The sequence below is a fragment of the Sinocyclocheilus rhinocerous genome, unplaced genomic scaffold (assembly GCF_001515625.1).
Source record: "Sinocyclocheilus rhinocerous isolate Xijiao unplaced genomic scaffold, SAMN03320098_v1.1 scaffold1725, whole genome shotgun sequence".
NCBI classification, from domain to species: Eukaryota; Metazoa; Chordata; class Actinopteri; order Cypriniformes; family Cyprinidae; genus Sinocyclocheilus; species Sinocyclocheilus rhinocerous.
Genome location: NW_015627232.1, coordinates 937,183 through 952,121, shown reverse-complemented (window position 1 = coordinate 952,121; position 14,939 = coordinate 937,183).

Sequence of the window (14,939 nt, the reverse complement as noted above, 5' to 3'; positions counted from 1 at the left end):
CAAAAAATGAGAGTAATGGTAATATATTAGCATTTCTAAAGTTTGAAGATTACCATATTCTAATAAATTCATAGTAATTATGAGATGGATCATAGATTAAACTTCAGAGGACCTTCTAATAGAGTTTTTTTTTTTTTTACTTACATTAGCTGCAGCCACATTTATAATTTTGAATAGACTGGGGATTTCCAGAGATTCAACATTTTCTTACATACTAGGAAATGGTCGGTACACAGTGGTCTTTGTGTTCATTCAAATTTTCGGATTCACCTGCACACATATATTACAAAACGGTACAGAACAGTGTGAAATAGGACGCACACACTCGTTTTACTTAATGGGTTTCAGTTGTATTGTCGCTCCTTCCTCCTTCCTTCCTCTTCTCACTTTAGTTGTTTCTCATCCAGTGCGCTGACAGAGCGTTCAGTGTTTCATTGTTTAATTGCGCAAGCTCAGACTGTGCTTAGCTGTGCCGTTTCCAGAACGCAGTCGCTTATAAATAAACGCTTAGCCTGTTCCAGAGTCCAGCATCTGTTTTGCACGGCGACCCCAATCCTTCTCCGCTTCCCTCTCCTCCCATCTCCCCTCCTCCTCTTTTGTTCCTACTTCTTTTTCTCCATCCCATCCCATCCCCCTCTGCGCTTAAACAGCAATACCAAATGAGTAATTTAAACAGTTGTACTAGAGAACGTTTGAAATGTGTCTATTTTTAAACCACATCCGTTCTCGTCATGTTCCCCCAGGGTCTCAAAGCGGCCGACACCGATCCCACGGCCCCTCCGTATGACTCGCTGCTGGTGTTCGACTACGAGGGCAGCGGCTCCACGGCCGGATCGCTCAGCTCCCTTCACTCCTCCAGCAGCGGAGGCGACCAGGACTATGACTACCTCAACGACTGGGGCCCTCGCTTCCGCAAACTCGCCGACATGTACGGAGGCAACGACGACTAGCTTACGCCATCACCGCAGGACCACAGAAAGAGAAGGAGGATCCGGAGGAGGAGGAAAATTAAAAGAAAAAACATCAAAAAAACAGTGTGGCATTTTTTTTTTATCGCGGGACATGGACAGTGTGCAGAATCAAAACAATGAAGAAACCAATATACCCTAGAGAGACAGAGAATGAAGGCTGAGAAACGAAGAGACAAGAAAGTGGAAGGAAGATCACCATGGCAACAAAACCAGGTCTCTCCGAGGCCCTCTGTTGTAGACGGAGGGGGTCTAATGAAGGAAATCTGCCTAGTTTTGGTTCAGTCCAGGATTTTTTCACCCTAAGTTTGAAGGATCATCAGTACGAAACGTATGAAGGAACGCTTAAAGAACGTTAAATGAATGCTAAGTTACACTTGAATCTCACAGTACAGAAGCACTGGGATATTACGTGCCTTTTTGTACATTTATTTTTTTTTTTTTTACTTTTTCCTTTCTTTTTCGTTCTTTGTTCATTTGATCTGATGATGTTGTTTTTCTGTTCAATGGCTTTGGTGGCTCAGAGATTTGGAGTGTTTTTTTGTCGTGAGCCTGTTTATAACGTTGATGCTTCTACACGCTTCTGTTTGCGTTTCTCACCGTCACGCTGTTCGTTCACATCACGTATGAAAACAAAGACTTTGGAAGAGTGAGAGCGTCTAGACAGAGAGAACAGCTTTGTACAGTATGCTAGAAAATAGATTTCAGTTTCTCGTTTTTGTTGCGTTTTCTATTTTTTTTACATATATATTCACCATTTTTCCACCAAAACGTTAACTTATGCAGCCTGTTGCAAAATGGGAGACGAGCGTTATTATTTGGTAGCAGAACTTTTTGTTTTGTTCATTTATTTTTCTCTCTCTCTCTCTCTGCAGTTTTTTTTAAGTGATTTAGTATTTTGTAAATGAAAACGTTCTGTTTTTTTTTGTTGTTTTTGTTTGGTTTTTTTTCAAATGTCATCTGCCTTAGTCATCCTGGTATTCTTTCATGCCTGGTATTCTTTCATTTTTACTCCACTGTAAATTAAATGGTGTGTACATAGTTTTTGTTTTGTTTCTCCTCTTTTGATGTAGTCTACGAAGAAGAACAGGGCGTGAAGAACTTGTATATGTATAATTTGGACTACAGACAAAAGGATTTTTGCATGTTTTTATCTTTTCCGTATAAAACAGTCTTTCTGAAATTTATTTACACACAAATAAAGAAATGCCCACCTCAATGGAGACTAAAGCGAATAAGTGAGACAGAAGTTTGGTCCAGATACCCGTTGCTTTCATTCCTCCCCTTACGTAACGCGTAACATTCCTTTTTTGTTTCGCCCTTTCGGCCCAGTTAATGACCTTCCATTTGCCCGTTCTCTGATTTCATGGCTTGACGTCCTTCGTCAAGGATTCCGTGTTGACCTTCCGCTTCCTTTGTTCTTCTCTGCTACGTTCTGCATTTCCATTGTCTTCTCCCCCGGGCCACTCTCATGGATCAACTGACGTTCGAGGCCATACTCCTAAATGCACGATCCTTCGGGATCTTCATGTTTGAGCTAAACTGTAAAGGTGGACCGAAGCCCTCATCATAATCGTCTCTGCCTGTTAGAGAACCTTATTGGTGTGTGCGTGTGTGTGTATCACTGGATGCCGTCAGAGGGCCAATTAAAAGAACAGGATGGAAGAACAAGGCCAGTCCACTCATGAGGCTCAGCCATAAGATGATTAACAGCTTTTTAATGAATGATGGCTGTCCTGAGTTCTGTGGGCTCTGTTTGCAATTACTTGTTGATATTATGACCCATTGCAGCCCAAATGACCAATAAAAGTCTAATTTTGGAAATGTTGATTTGTTGGTTTTCTTGCTACATTGGTGTTTTAGCTCTGTTCCAAAACCTAGCATGTCCCTAGATACGACATATACATATTTACATTTACTACATATTTACTACATAAATACATTCATTTACAAGTAAAATAAAACATTTTTCATTACACAGAACATTTTTCATCAGCATTTTTCAGTATTGAATAAAATACTAATCTATAAAAAACATTCCTCTTGCCTTATCCACCATTTTGAAATCATTTTTCGAAGTGCATTATGGGATCACTTACTGCTGCCTTTGGATAAAATTAGGTATCTTAATTAACTAGCCGACATTTTGAACACCCTTTGTGTCTGAAATGTGTCTGTGATGCCCTAAAATGCTGCCTACGTATGCAGCTCACAAGGTTTTGGAATGAGATAATTGTATATATGCATGCTAAATGGGCTCCATTAAATGGAAAAAGGAAATGCCGTTGCATACCTTGACCTTAAAAGTGATTACTGGCAGCTGGGTCATTATCTGGGTCTGTGCGTGCCTGCCTCCATCATTTGAGTCAGTCTACAGTCCACACACACCAATTTGTGTATTTCTACTCCCTTCAGGGCTATCCTTTGCTCCGCCTTCTCTATCTAACGTTCTCCGGGGACAGATTATTGTGCCAACATCAAAGCCTTGCCTCCCCATGTCCCATTGTGTGTGACTGAGAGAATGAGAGAGCTAAAAAGTGGAAGTCTTGTTGCTTAAGGTCACATGAAGGATGGGGAATAAGCTTTTCTCTGTGCTGGTATCTCCTTCATTCCACACTCTCTACGTACAGTATATATGTACATATAAAACTCCTTCCTGCGTTTTATATTTAGAGTTTCCTATTTCCTTTTTATACTCCATGTTCCATCCCCCTCTTTCTCTGTCCTTTGTTTAAATTTTTTTGTGCTTGGTTTTGTTAGTAATGGTCTGGGCAGTCCAGTGGAACACTTGATCCTTTGTTATGCCAAAGGGGTGTGTGTGTGTGTGTGTGTGAATAATAGACAGAAGGAAAGGCAGTGAGTGCAGCAGGGATTTACTAGGAAAGAGATTTAAAATTTGGGATGAGATATACATTTCTGTTCATATGTTTACATACTGTACCCATTGTATGAGCATTTGTATCTTTTTGTTTGTACGTTTTAAATAAGAGAAATCAGGATATTTGACATAACAGGTATATTCACAAATTATGCTGATAAAAACTGTACATATACCCTTGGTAGGCCTATTATTATTTTGTCTTATAAATAGCCTATCTGTTAAGCAGCTTCTTCTGTGCAGTACATTTTTATGCAGTGTTTTGTTTTTTTACAGAATACAGATATATGTAAAAAAAATTAAAAAAAAATTAAAAAATGTCTTTAGTGGACAGGCTTAGCCCACACCTCTGCAGATGCATAGGGAGTCATCCTTTGATTAAATACTTAAATATTATATGCCTACTTGTATGTTAAACATAAATTTATGTTGTGAAATTTTTGATCTGTACAGAATTACAGTAAAAATTTACATTATATTTTATTTCTTTTTTTCTTTTTTAATCAATCAATCAAGTCTTAGAACACTTTACAAAAATGCGGTAGTTATGACCATTTTTATCTTTGTTCTTAAGTTATCAGCGCTATTCTTTGTTGCATGATTTACTAATTTTATCTTCAATTCTTTGTTACTTGTGAATTATAGAGCAAAGTACTGCTATGAATGATTTTAATTTTTACAAAAATTACGTGACTGACAAAAAAGTAATAAAAATTCGAGGCTATGCCCCGGAAGCCCATACCTAGCACCGCCCACAAAACTTGCCAGTGAGTGAATCAAGTGTCGATTGAGTTGATGAACCGCTGTGATCGATTCAGTTCAGAAAATAATACATTACACTGATTTAAACCGGTAAGTCGTCGTTTTGAACTATTAAATAAACCGTGTCATCACGGGAATCAGGTTATACTGAAAACTGACTCATAAAAGTCATTCGTTTCGAGAGTCGGGCCACGATTCCCTAATTGATTCATTAATAAGGTCGGCTCATGAGAGTCATTTGTACGTAAATCGAGCTACACTAGTCGGCTCGGCGCGTAAAATTTGTGTGCAACAGGACGACACAACAGTAAATCGTTTCTTGAGATTATTTTGCGGTATATGGTGTTTCTGTATCACACTGTATACAGACTGCGAACTCCCATTCACAACACAAGGTAAACATTCACAACACAAGGTAAATAGGCTGATTTATTTTACCGGGATGCTGAAAAGCAGTGCAGGAACACTCTTTATGTTCTTTCCTATTTTTAACCAAGTAGGTTAGCCATCCTACAAGGGGATTCTGCAAGGGGTATGTAAATGTATGAGCACAACTGTATATTTGTACAAAAGGACCAGTAAAGGGAAAGGGAGGACTGCATGTGTATGTAAGGGAAAGAGTGTGTGAAGGGGAGTTTGAGTTTGAGGCTCTAAAAATAGGACTTAGTGCTGGCTGGAGGATGGAGATGACATTGATCAACTGATACATGGAGAACAACTCTCATCCCCCATCTCAAAAGTTATGTTATCGTTTACTTGTATGTGGTTTCAAAACATCTGAATTTCTTTATTTAGTAGAGCACAAAACTGAATTTTGATGTCAAACCTGGTGTAACCCATCAAAGGGGGACATTTTCTGTCACAAATCCAACACCCTCTCAAGGCACACTATGATTTTTTGTGAAAATCCCAACACACTCTCAGTTTGTAGCTTATTTTATGTTTTGGTGAACTTGTGGTTAATTCACATGAATTTGTACAGTCTCAGTTTTCATATGATCTGCTTACACCCCAATCATACAAAATCACCACTTCATAAAATAGTTAGCAAAAACATCTCTTTTTTTCAGACAAACTGGTCATATGGCTTTAAAATAATTAAAATATAACATATGATTCATATGGATTATTTTAATGATGATTTTATACTTTTTTTGTTATCTTTGTAGCTTGACAACCCCAGTCTCCATTCGCTTCCATTAAAAAATGTTGTGCAAGATTGGTGTTGAAACAATTTTCACCCAAAAATTGCTAGTAAATTTCACAAAGAATCATGTAACATTTAAAAATGAAATTAAAAAGTACATTTGGGGGGGGGTGGGGAGAGATGGTGTAGAAACAATATTTACTCAGAAACTGCTATTAAATTTCACAAATAATTACAAAGAAACAGCAAGTAACTCTGAATTAAACATGTATTTAAACATAAATAGTATTTTCTTGCAAAATGTATTCCAATAATCTTTCAAAAATTCTCCTGTTGTGTTCATCCAAGGAAGAAAGAAAGCCATATACGTTTGAAATGACTTGCAATATACTTTTCAATAAATGTCATTGCTAGTTTAATTATTCCTGTAATTATAGAGGGTAGCATGTTTGGTGAGTAGGATCGAGCACTCCCACATACTGTATCTGCTACATTAATGAATCGGATTAATTGAAACATCCAGTCCAGGACTGATGTGGAGATTCATAATGTACTAGAAATCATAATGTACCCTTCATTTTGCTATTCAAATTTGATTACATTTGTGGATGTCAGCATGCATGTTACTTCCCCATGCTCGGACATTCAAGATCACATGACAAAGGGAATGATGTAGGACGTTACTTTGGCTTGTTGTCCACAGAAATGGCCTGAAGAGTCAACAAGAGCTTCTCTCTCCCTGTCTGTACTGATGTGAGTGGACATGAGAGGGAGATCGGGCCAGCTATATCATTGTACTGACAGGGTCTGTCCACAGTTCTGGGGAGGAGAGAGTCATTCACATAATGCATTCGGTCCCGTTTTGGATGTAGTCTGCTGAAATGCCAAGTAAATCAGAGCACTTTGCCATGCTGTGTCACAAAAAGAGGCTGCTTTAGACAAATGTCCTCTGATGATATATCATACCACCTGTTTTCTGGTGGTTTAGGTGCTTCTTGAAATCAATCTTTCAACAGAATATCTTAAACCGCTTGCTTGTGGACACTGGAAGGAAAATGACAAATTAGATTTTTTTTTCCTCCTCAAGGAATAGTTTACAAAAATGAAAATTTGCTGAAAATTTACTCACCCTCCAGCCATCCAAGACATAGATGAGATTGTTTCTTCTAAGGAACAGATTTGGAGAAATTTAGCATTACATCACTCGCTCACCAGTGGATCCTCTGCAGTGAATGGGTGCTGTCAGAATGAGAGTCCAAACAGCTTATAAAAACATCACAATAATTCACAAGTTATCCACACGACTCCAGTCCATCAATTAACATCTTCGGCTATAATGAGTCCTCTATCCATAATATTGCTTTCTCAGAGGTGTAAAGAGTACCTAAAAACCATACTTGAGTAAAAGTACAGATACCTTACAGTGAAAATTACTCCACTACACGTTACAAGTCACCAATTCCAAAACAACTTGAGTAAAAGTCTTAGAATATCTGATTTTAACAGTACTTAAGTATTTTACTTATACTAAATATAGGCTAAAAAATGCACTAGTCAAAGAGACATGCCAGTGAAAAACTGTAACGTTGTGGAGAAGCTGCAGAAAACAGGCAGAGGCAAGGATCTATGTGCTGGTATTTAACGGAAAAAACGTCTTTTGTAGCAGAAATAAACTGCTGCAGAAAAAGCTAAGTCCATGCAAAATGTAGTGTGTAACTGCAACACTCATTTCAAATGTAGTGGAGTAAAGAGTACAGATACTCATTCAATAATGTAGTGAAGTAGAGCGTAAAAGTTGCTAATATCTTTGATACTCAGTACAACTACAAAGTACTCTAGTACAGTAACTAATTACATTTACTCCAATACTTTACACCTCTGTGCTTTCTCCAGTGAAAAGTCTGAATTAGGAGAGAAATATGCACAGCTTAAGCACCGAAACAGCCCAAAACAGTTCTAAAAAACATTTGTCAGTGGATTTTGATGTCAGAGGACAACAGCGTATGGAGTTTGCTCACTGGAGGAAGCATTATTATGGTGTAGGGACTTACACCAGTGGTTTAAAATGAACACCTTAATGATGAATTTTCTTATTTTACAAGACATTAATTGATGAACTGGAGTCATGTTGACCCCACAATCTGAGATGTGATCTCAAACAGACAGTGCTCAGATTTTGTGAGATACTGAATTCTGTAATCAAAAATTAGGTTTCAGTATGAACTCTTGATAATTTTGGAAGACATTTTTTAAGACAATTATCTATCTTTATACTCGTATTGTATGTCAAAATTGTCTCGTGTCATTTTAATCCTCATAAGGAATTTCAGAGAAGCATTTAAAAACTGAAAACTGCATTACGCTTTACTGAGCTATTAAAGAGCTTCTGAGCAGTATAAAATTTTACTCTCCGTAACCACATCACGCATATAAATGTGCGTGTGAACAGCTGAATAATTTTATGGCGTGTGCATGTTACAGCAAACTGCTGGGTCGGGAAATGTGGCTTACTGTTCATAATGATATAATCCAGCAATGGAAGCATTACATTAAGCAGACCCAAAGCAAGTGAAAGGAAAGAAAGCAGACCTACATCGAACTAGCAAGCGGAAATAAAGGCCTTGTGTCTGTGAATACTCCTGGAGAATAATGGACTTTTATAAAGGGATATACCACAGCACAAAAGCATGAATACCGCTTTACGCCTCTAAAGCCAGATTCTGCTTTCGGACAAGAAAGATTCCCAGATGCTATTATTCCAGCTGAAGTGAAGAGCATGTTTGTGGTTCTACACATTTCGAAATGCTTGTTTGTCTGTGTGTTTGAATAATTCAGCCAGAGATGCTGAATGCCCACACCTAGTGCCTTTTCCTCTCATTTCTCCTCTTTAGCTAAGAGATGGTCTCTTTTCATTACCTATGACTTGTCTTTTTCTCTGTTCCTTGGTTGTTTTTCTCTTCTCTGACCTACTCTGTTGTCCCTCTTTGTATTGCAACAGAGTGTTCTCCTTTAGGCTGTACTCTGTTTGCTTTCATAATGCACATTCTTGGTTTCATTGTGAACAGCTTATCAGTGTCAAAAACTGTTTATATTTGTAACATTTGATTAGGTCATGCCATGAGGAATCAAATATTTCATAATATTTTGACACACTACCGTTTTACACTACACTCACACTATACTGTATAATGTTTAGAATGTATGATGTTACAAAATATTTCTATTTTAAAATTTATGCTGTTCTTTTGATCATCCTGAAAAAGTATCAGTTTCCACAAAAATATTAAGCAGCACAATATTGATAATAATAAGAAATGTTTCTTGAGCAGCAAACCAGCATATTAGAATGACTTTGCCATCACAAATATGTTAAAACAGAAAACAGACAAAAATAAACAATTTACTTTAATTTACTTTGCTCTATAATTGACATTGGATGCCTGTTTCTGTCCGTATTCAGTATAACATTGGTCTGTTAACCTTATAAATGCTTATAAATAAAATGTATAGTAAAATAAAGTACAAGAATATTACTATTATTAGTGTAAGTGGCCTTTTTGCTATAAAAACATACAATGTTTCAGAACTCAAAAATTCCTCTCCAGTCTAAATGGACCATTATTGATTTCGCTTTGCAAAAAATGGCTTGTTTTGAAATTGGCCACACTGTGATTTTATTTGAATATGTTTGTCCTGACAACATACGTAAATGAGGTAATGACTCTATCATGAAAGCATAGAAAGTCTATAAATGATAAATATATCTTTAAGGAAATTCTGGTTTGGCTTCGTTGACATCCGTTCCATGTGCATAATCAAGCAGTCGTTGATAATTTCCATGGAAAATTAACCATCATTGCAGTGGCAGTTTACATTGAAGTCTTAAAGTCTGTGTGAACTGGAAGTTGCTGCCAACTTTATTTCAGTGTAGTGAAGTATTTCCAGCTGAAACTGAATATTGAATAGAGGGTGTGGTTTTATTTTTGCTCTCCTCCTGTCTGTCTCTCACTAATAGCAACTTAACAGTTGGAGGGGTGTGTTTAAGGATATTAAACCCAAGCCGTCAAACTGACATCAGAGAAGGAATGCCATTCCAGAGCGAAAGCAAATGTTCAGATTTTGATTAAAGATTACCAAGACAAACTTTTTTTTTTTTCAGGGGATTAACTTGCACGGATTAATTGTTCACATCAAGACTAGCAATGTGCGCTAATAAAGTAAATAAAGTCAATTTTGATTTCATGCCGACTTTAAAGTCAGTATGAAATGAAATTTCATCTATTTTCTAAATGCATGTTATCTTATTGTGAATTATTCATCCATGGAGGTTAATTTTTTTGTTTTGTTTTTTTTTTTTAATAAAATGTCATAACTCGATCTTCTCTCTGATGACGTAGGCAGGACTTCTCCTATAATTTTGTTTGTTTAAACCACCCCACTTGCAATTGAAGGCAGGCTCACATTCTGATCTGCCTCCATCCAATCAACAGCTAAAGGATAGAAGCAAGTCCCCAAAGATCTAGTCTCAATCACAGTTCGTTTCGTTCAGCGTCACGTTTCGGACGTGGAAATGTCGCCACAATAACAGACCGGTGTGTAAAACTCTCTTGACATATTTTAAAGTTTCTATGCCGCACGAACTTTAAATATTTCACATACTTTTGAGAATCCAGCGTTTAGTTGATCCTGATAAACGCTCGTCGTCACAGTTGTAAACATGACGGCTTTCTTCTTCCCCTTTTGAAGGGGTTTGGCGCCACGGCATCTTTGTTTCCAGGCGGAACGTTAAAGAACGCGACACACATGTCTCCCGGAAATCCTGTATAATTCAACCAATCCGATGACGACTTCCAAACTCCTGAAGTGTTTCCACTTTTGTGTGCCGTATGCATCAGACGTTCAGCCAACGGTCCGTGGGCGTGACGTCAGAGGCTGAGACTATACCAAAGATCTGTCTTTGCTTCCATTAGATTATGACTTTAAAGGGCAGGTGGCCCCAAAATGTATTTCTTCATTATTTTTTGTGACACCACTTGAAGAGATAGTTGACACAAAAATGAAAATTCTATCATCATTTACTCACCCTCCGATTGTTCCAAACCTGTATGAGTTTCTTTCTTCTGTTAAACACAAAAGAAGATATTTTGAAGAATGTTGGTAACCAACATCCAACAGTAGCCATTGACTTCCATAGTATTTTTTCCATACTATTAAAGTCAATGGCTACTGTCAACTAAATAGCTGAATAGCTAACCCAATAGGTCAAGGTTTAGCTCGATAGCATGTCTTTTATAGCCCCTGTTGACTATTGGCGCTTTTCCACTGCATGGTACGGCTCGGTACAGTTCACTTTTGGGGAGTTTTCCACTGGGTACAGTACCTGGTACCTGGTACTTTTTTTAGTACCACCTTGGTTGAGATTCCAAGTGAACCGTACCGTTACCAAATTTCGTTGTCTGTTGAGGAAGTACAGACGTTCCTCTCGTTGATAGCAGAGGAGGGGATCCAGCGAGAGCTTGATGGGGCGACGCGGAATGAAAAAGTTTTTCAGGAGTCGCGGCAGTAGAGGCGGCACGACTATAACAACATGTGAATAATCCCGCCCACTCTAAAGCGATACTAAACTGCAGTGGAAACGCAAACCGTGCCGTGCCGAGTCGTACCATGCAGTGGAAAAGCACCATATAACAGCTCCATTATGTTATGTAAAGCCCACCATCCCATGCACATTTTTTTTTTAAATGTTGCCTATGCTTTTTCATTCAGCAATTCCCATTGATGCAGAACCAAAAAGAGAATCTAAATATATTTTTTGAACTGCTAAATGCCTGAACAGTTAATGAAAATGCATGGCTTTATGAAAATCTCACACACCACCATTTTCCTTTTTCTTCATCCTTCATTTCAAGGCACAATGGCGCCTAGTAAAGCCTGGCTGTAATGTGTGTGTGTGTCTCTCTCTCCTTCTCTATTAGAGTATAGCCTCTAGTCATGTCATCTATAGCGTTAGTCCACTGAGATACGGGGGAGGAGGGTCTTAATGCTCCAACATTACATTACAATCACTGTTAAAGTTTTCCTCTGTCTGGATTTGTGTGTCTATGTGCGTTTATGGGTTTATACTTGGTGTGTTTGTTGCTTTCATTCCACCCTGTCTTCTATAAAAGCCTCTAGCTACAGCAAAACTATACAGGTTCATGACTGAAACGCTCTCTAGACATTGACACATTCAGTCCCACCCTACAGCTTGGCTCAGACGATGAAAGACAGAAATGAGCAAAAAAATGAAGCAAGCCAGCTACACGTCAGGACATTGAATATTTAATACTTCAATACAGACCAGTGCGACTATCTAATAACTCTTTTAATTAGCGCTGGTTAATAGAATTTGCTTTCTCGATGTTTCATTGTCTGTCTCCCGCTCCCTTCTCTTTTCTATTTCATTCACACTATCCATCTCTGTTCTCTCGTTGCCCCCAGGGGTTTTCTCTCCTTTTGATTGTGGGCTTTGGAAAACTGGGATTTGAGTTAGAAGACAATGAAGTTGGACTCCTCCTTGCGGCAAATCCCAGATGGCAGTTGGTGGACAATGCATTATGGAGCATACCTTCACTTCTCTGCACCGCTAGTTTTAGCATCACTCGCTTGCCTTCCACTGTTGCACCAACAGTCACTCGCACAAGTTCACACATCACCAACCAAAACAAAATTATAGGTGGGCTTTTAAACAAATGGGCGGGCCTACAGGCAAATTGGTGTAGGAGTTCATAGAGGAATAATTGCATATTTCTATTAGTACAGCGTAACATTTAGAACCACATTGACAGATGAAGTATAAATCCAGTCAGAGCAATATATGGTTTATCTATGTTCTCAACACGGCCTTGGGTATTTTCACAAGAATAGAACGTAAACGATGCTCATGTAAGAAATGCTCACACTCCGTCCTAACCAGCCATGACATGGGGATTCTATTTTTGGAATAGTTTTTATTTCTGTAACTTCATGGCTGAAAGCTCAATGATTATCTCCAGTACATATGGTTTTTATCGTATTAAAATGGTTTGAGTTCATATGTCATTCTTGTGTGAGCCATAATGAAAGCCACAATTAATTTACCTTAGATCTTAATAATAACTTAAAGAATAAAACAGTGAACTCTGCGGACAAAGGAGTGTTCTATGACAAACATTGTATCAGTCACCAAGTATTTGTTCTAAATGTTCAAATTGTTTAATTTTTATAAATTTGATTATGTACTTACACAGTTTGTTGAGTGTTTGAGACCGCAGCCCACATACTCTGACCTGATGGGCTGCTGTTTTATAGGCCTATATATAAACCTTTAAATCAAGCTTGGTTATTTTTTCCATTACTTAAATGTTACAAATTACATTTTATGTTCTGTAGTATATTACATTTTAAAAGTATCCCTCCCAACTGCAAGGTTGCTGTCTACACTATTGTTCAAAAGTTTGGGATTGGTTAGATTTTTGTATGTTTTTGTGCTGAACAAGACTGTATTTATTTGATCAAAAATACAGTAAAAACAGTAATAATGTGAAATATTATTACAATTTAAAAGAACTGTTTTCTATTTTAATATGTTATAACATGTCATTATATTCTTGTGATGCAAAGCTGAATTTTCAGCATCATTACTCCGGTCTTCAGTGTCACATGATCCTTCAGAAATCATTCTAATATGCTGACTTTGCTGCTCAAGAAACTTGTCTTTGATAAATAGAAAGATCAAAGGAAACATAAGTCTTTACTGTCACTTTTGATCAATTTTATGTGTCCTTGCTGAATAAAAGTATTAATTTATTATTAATACTTGCAAAGAATGTCCAAAAAAAATCTTACTGGCCCCCAAATTTTAAAGGGTAGTGTATATGAAGCACTGCAAATCGGTTACTTGTGGGATGCTGTCTTAGAAGGCAGTTGCTTGTGTTTTGAAAGAATGCTAGGCTTCCCACTCCGATCCGTACACAGTGTAGTGACTACTAGGTTTGAATCACCGTCTTGACACTAATCTAGATCATTACATAAGCTGATGTATTGTTTTGTGGGAATGTGAAATACCATTTGCCGGAGTGTTGGGGGTTGGAGCTCAGAGTGTGATTATGGGAGATCTGGCTGTGGGGAGAATACAGCAGAGGATCTCCTGCTGGGAGACAGTATGTCTGAGGAGCACAACAGGAGCCCGGGGGCTAGACACGGATGATAGGTTTAATGGTGCGTCTGTGCATTAACGTCACAATATGCTACTCAAACTCGCTTCTGTCTAATTGCCTGATGTTTGATACTTCTAAAATGTCCTAATTCCTGAAATTAGCCACTGTTACTTGTTTTGTTCCTCATATTTTTTGCAGTTTGCAGCGTGTGTGTGCTGTCTTACCTGACCATCTGGAGAGTATCCTCCCTGACCCAGCAGCCATCTGGGTCCAGTCCAGGATTCACGTCCGTTCTGCTACCATCTGACGCACCACACACACAAAATCTCACAGCGGTGAGAAAAGTTTCAGACTCATTTGCTTGATATCCTGATGAGTTATTGGAGTGACTAAGTGGATGTCAATATATGCTTATGTGGGCATGTGGGTGAGTTTGTGCATCTAAAGTGCTTAAAGCGCACAACCCTGGTGTGGTGGAAGTGTTTATCACGCATAAGCCGTATTTGGACGGGACTAGTTTTCCCTGAGGTTAGGTAAATATGGAGTTTCGCAGACGTAGGTTTAATTCTTACACAGCCTTGGTAAAAATTACAGAGCTAATTACAGAACATTTCTCAGCCAACTCGGGGGTTCCTCGAAGAAATCGTAATTAATTCCTTCAGTTAATTTTATTCTTAATACTATAATTATATTGCAAATAAATTATTTCAATTGTTTTCGTGATGCGCGCATCCAGAGCACTTGACCTTCCAAAGCACCCACTTACAGACAACAAACACTCTTGGTAATAAAAACAGAATTCTGAATAGCATAGTTGCATACTACTCTTATCATTTCTGCCATCATATCTTTTATATGGTGTTTCTTCAATTATAGACATTATTGGACCTTTGGTTTAATAATGTCCAGTAGTATACATCCATACATGCACCTTTTTTCTTTTTTTTTGCTTTAAATTTTTCTGAAAGTCATTAACATTTCTACCACATCTCAAATAATATTATATA